This window comes from Xiphias gladius, chromosome 14, assembly GCF_016859285.1.
Source record: "Xiphias gladius isolate SHS-SW01 ecotype Sanya breed wild chromosome 14, ASM1685928v1, whole genome shotgun sequence".
In the NCBI taxonomy this organism is placed as follows: Eukaryota; Metazoa; Chordata; class Actinopteri; order Istiophoriformes; family Xiphiidae; genus Xiphias; species Xiphias gladius.
The window spans coordinates 18802206-18807173 of NC_053413.1; the positions used below are offsets into that span (position 1 = coordinate 18802206).

General features: G+C 37.4%; 1 non-coding gene across 1 annotated transcript; it reads right to left on the bottom strand.

The window, feature by feature from the left end:
* Positions 1 to 1426: 1426 nt before the first annotated feature.
* Positions 1427 to 1509, bottom strand: trnal-uaa. The gene has a single exon. It is a non-coding gene; the product is annotated as a tRNA-Leu (tRNA).
* Between the last annotated feature and the right edge of the window lie 3459 nt (positions 1510 to 4968).

Here is a 4968-nt window from a genome sequence, read left to right on the forward strand (position 1 = left end):
AAACGTGCCATCGCCCGTGAACCCTTAAGATACAAAGGCTTCCGTGTTTTCGCTACTATTTGGGTCGTGCGTTAAGATTGGTATGATCCATTTTGGCAAAGACTTCATTTCCCATGATCCTAGGAGAACGGCAGTTAACGGGCAGCTGTAAGCAGTGATTAACATGATGTTTTGACAGGCTGTGGGGCCTGTCCCCTGACACAACTGTGATATTTTTGTGTTTAGTTTGAACGGCTCTGCAGCGTTGCTTTTGGCTTTTGTCTTTCCGGTTTGACAACTGGACCTCTGTCACCGCATCTCTTAAAATAAAACCTGGATGAATGTTAGTAAATTTAAGTTTGGCTCGGGTTTAAGTCTGTCGTGGAGCCAAATAAACATAGTTTTACCTCCCTTTTCCTGCAGAGGGCAGACTAGTCGAGCCGATTTAAACAGACTATAAATCGTGTAGAGAAGCTATACAAGGCTACAGGGTATTATTAATAATATTTTGTATAGATTTCGTAAAACAGACTAGATTATTTGGATTGATATAGGTTTGACGTATTTTCTATTACATCTTAATTTAGTAAGTTTTCACTGCATTTGGTATCTTTGTTCTGAATGTAGCTTTTATTCTTCTTCCTATAATTAATATTAGTAGCAGTAGTATTGATTTTGTTGTTTTTACTGTTTACAGGTTTACAGGTTAAATTTCACAGGTTCAGACTTTTTAATATTTTTGTTGCAGGGTGGTGTTTCTAGAAGTATTGATTTACATAATTTTCAATTTGTAGGGTATGGCAGGTGCAATACAAGAAATTAAAACGATTTTTTATTTTATTTTATTTTTTTTTATTACATGTTCAACTGTCATAGAACCACTCCATAATTAATTTCTCAAATAGTTAGATGTCTAAAAGATCATAAATAAATAAATAAAAACACATCACTATCAACTATACACAAATTTGCCCATAGCTAGATAATAACAGTTGGTACTGCTTTGGATTTTTAAAATAGATTTTCAATTTCAGCTTAGTTGGGCAAGATTTCAGTGTGGTTTTGGTAGATTTAATTTATTGTAGTAGTTGTTGTTATTGTATTCAAAACACTATTGAATACAATCACGCATTTTTACAATTTTTGTTGCAACGTGGAGTTTGCACATAATCTGCATCAGGTATTGTATGATACAAGCAATGATTCAGTTATTTCTTTTCAGGATATGTTCAACTATCATACAACCCCTTAACAAATAATTACATACATAAAAGAACACACGTCAACATCCATTTTTTCACACGGTTAGATATTTTAATTTCAGTTTATACTGATCAGAATCAAAGCTTGCATTTGGCTGCAATGGCTGCGTTTACACAAAGCAAAGGTGGGAACTATAATTCAGAGCTTAATAAACAGCAGAGATAAACACTAGTGCATCACACACTACCAGGAGTGGGGATCGAACCCACGAAGACAACTGTCCATTGGATCTTAAGTCCAACGCCTTAACCTCTCGGCCATCCTGGTTGGGTAAACTTTGATGTGGAGTAAGTCGTACCAAACGGTCTTACTCCATGCATGGTTTAATGCATGGACATGGTGACTAACATTTGCCACTTCCACATAACTGTCACTGAGGAATCAAAACTGAAAAAAATGTGCAGTGATAATTATCTTTTACAACTGTTTGTACAAAGGAAACATGATAGATAGAGATTTCAAGATGAGCAACAGGAGCTCTCAAATCTCTCCTGTGAAATACAGATTGCCGAGTTACTCCTGACAGCTTCAGAAATCTGACAGACGTGCGAAAGCCGTCAGATGTCAGGCAGCTGGCCTCAGCTAAACTGTTAAAAGCAAAGGGCAGAGTTTTATCACCTGTGAACTGAAATGAATGCGTCTGTTGAGAGAGTTTTTGTGAACCCATGAGGACATTATATACCCGTTAAATCTCTGGCCCAACAACCTACTCACAGTTACATAGTTACAATACACATTTAAAACTTTTATCTTATCTTTTCTCTTCAGAAGGCAAATAGGGAAAGTAGGAAAAACAGCAGACGTTATGTTGAGAAAGAATTTGATCTGTCCTGGGTACTCTTAAATTCTCTTAAATTAAAACTGTGGTTTGTGCTTTACAAGAAAGACAGTTTATGATTTATCCTTCATCATTAAAATCTGTGAAACATCCTTCTTTGACATTTGGTGTTCTTGGAAGGAGCTCAATAACACTACTTTCACTGATGGGCTGATGTATTCCTCCGTCACCCAGCCTTTCCCTGCCCTCATTTCTTCTTACCCACATTACTTGTGATTGCATTTCTTTCTTTTGCATCATGTACTATTTCCCATAACTAAGTGATACAGTACATGTCGGCGGGGTGCTGTTCTGTACTTTAAATTTCTTCAGGATTTTTAATGTCAATATTATGCTTCTACAATTCATCTGGGGAGCCCCTGGACTGAAGAGCCGTCTCCAAAAGTATTGGCACACGTCGATTTGTAACAGTAAATTGTCTATAATGCTTTCACTTGAGTTTCTCTTACTTGACATCAAAGGTGAAAGCTATTTATTATAATAATGCACACCGCAGTTCAGTCAGTCTTTTTGCTAAATAAAGTTCACATTCCAGCATTGCTAACAGGTGTGACCCGGGGTGTAAACATAATCCGGCTTCAAGAATTGACGTACAACAAATTTTATGGGTCAGTGAAATGAGCGTACTTTTTGTTTTTATTCAGAACAGAGCCAAGTATCGCCTGAACTGTGTCATTAGGAATAATACATGTGGATTTTAAAACTGGCCGATGTTCCTCTTTAAGCAAACCCCCTTCACTATGTTTTCACCCTGTAGCACTGATAAGGGCTGCCCTGAGCTTTTGGAGAGTGGGTAATGCAGAGCCAGATTGCCCAGCTACAGCCGGCCCCGGGCCAGAGGCCTGTTATGAGCCCCAAGTGTTTCCCAACTTAGTTTGCTTATAAGTAAGGATATTCAACATGAAAGCATGATATCACCTGGAATATTAACAGTTTTACAAGGTCACCTCAACATGACAAGGTCTCAGTTTTAGATAGAAAAACAGAGAGTGGGGTACCCAGTTGTCAAAAGCACCCTAGACCTCCAGAGGCTCCAAATGCCTGAGGTTTAATTCATATCATTTTGGTCTACATAATTCCATTATCATTATAATAATATTATTATCAACTGCAGAGTCTCCAATCCTCCATCTTGTGGGCCTGGTCTTTTAGAGGGACTCCAAATCTAGTTTTAAGACCCGAAATTGTTTACTTCATATTGAGCTCATTTACTGTGAAGTTGTGTTTTATCAACTTGCTTCATTTTTTTCTGTGTCAAGTATAATTAACGCACAGAAAACCTTTGGTTAGGTTGTATTATTCCATCATAGAGTGTATTGTAAGGCTGCAACCAACAGCTATTTTCACTATCAATATATCTGACAATTATTTTCTTTAATAATTGATTGATTGTTTAGTCTATAAAATGTCAGAAAATAGTCACCATAAATCCATGAAGCTCAAGTTAACATAGTCAGATTGCTTCTTCTGTCTGACCAACAGTCAAAATCCCAAAAATGTTGAGTTTACTATCGAATAAAACAGTGAGAATTGGCAAATATTCACATTTGAGAAACTGGTGCCAGTGAAGTTGTGGCATTTTTTCTTAAAAAATTATTTAAGTGATTAATCAATTATAAAAAACAAATGTTGCCAATTAATTTTCTGTCTATCAACTAATCAATAAATCAACTAATTACTTCAGCTCTAGAGTGATCGTTGGTCTCAGTGTCTGGGAAAATAATGAAACTGCCATATACAGTGGGGTCAGTGGGTGCCCAAGAACAAAATTTTGCCCAAGGGCTCCTCAGGGGGTTAATCTGGCCATGCTGGTAGCCCTGGGGTTGAAGGGCCAATCACCATATGCAACATCCCAGGTTTAAATCAGGCCAGGTTTGTTGCACGTAGTCGCCTATCTATCTACCCTCATTTCCTGTCATGCCTCCGTCCGTGACTTTTATCTATTAAGGCATGAAATGGCCAAAAAAAAAACTTTAAAAAAAGGCAGGAGTTGGCTTTAGGCTTTTTTAATTTAGTTTTATCTAATCAATCGGTTAATCAACTTATTAACACGCAGTGCTGGGGCATAAGGGGCCACTGAGGTTTGCCCAGTTGATAATCCAGTTTTGAGATGAGGAAAGAAAGGAAAAAACATCTTACAACCTGTGTCGAGCCAAAAATCTATCTGGGAAATCTACCTGAGTATGAATGTGAGGGTAAATACACAGCTTACTGGAATATATGTAAAAACAATAACTATATTGAACTTGTTTGCTTTTATAACTTAAACTAGGTCTTGTTAATAGGACACACCATGGCCCATTAACATTATCTTTGAATAATAATTTGTTTGATGTCAAAATGATAAAATTGGCTCTTTCTCCCTCATTAAAAAAAGCCCAGAATCTCTGAATATGCAAATATTTTTTGTTTCAAAAGTTTAACTGCTGGACACCGGATGTCTTCCATTTCACTGAAAAGTCCATTGTATGTGCACTGGAGGCTTCAGGTTTCCATACCACCTTGTGTAAACTGCAATATGTTGGACCACGATTTGCCTCCGAACTAGTTGTAGTGTTGCAAAATCTCATGCTTCGGGCTTGTACGTACACCTGATAAACTCAGACTTAAGGTGAGCTCCGAGAAACTTTCCTCCTTCAGCAGATGGATGTGAAAACAGTCTTAACATAGTGTGCATCATTCTGCACAGTGAATCTATAAACATCCAATTGAAGTAACAAGAAGCGGGGGAGAATTACTAAAACAGTATACATCAAGTCGTTCATCTTTCTCAGTTTCAGTCACAAAAGGGGGCCTACAATACAGCGGGTTGCCCCATCCCTCCAATTTAGGACCAAATTAACCCCCACTAAAAATGAAAAAAGATTTTTAAAAATTCAGTGTTTCGT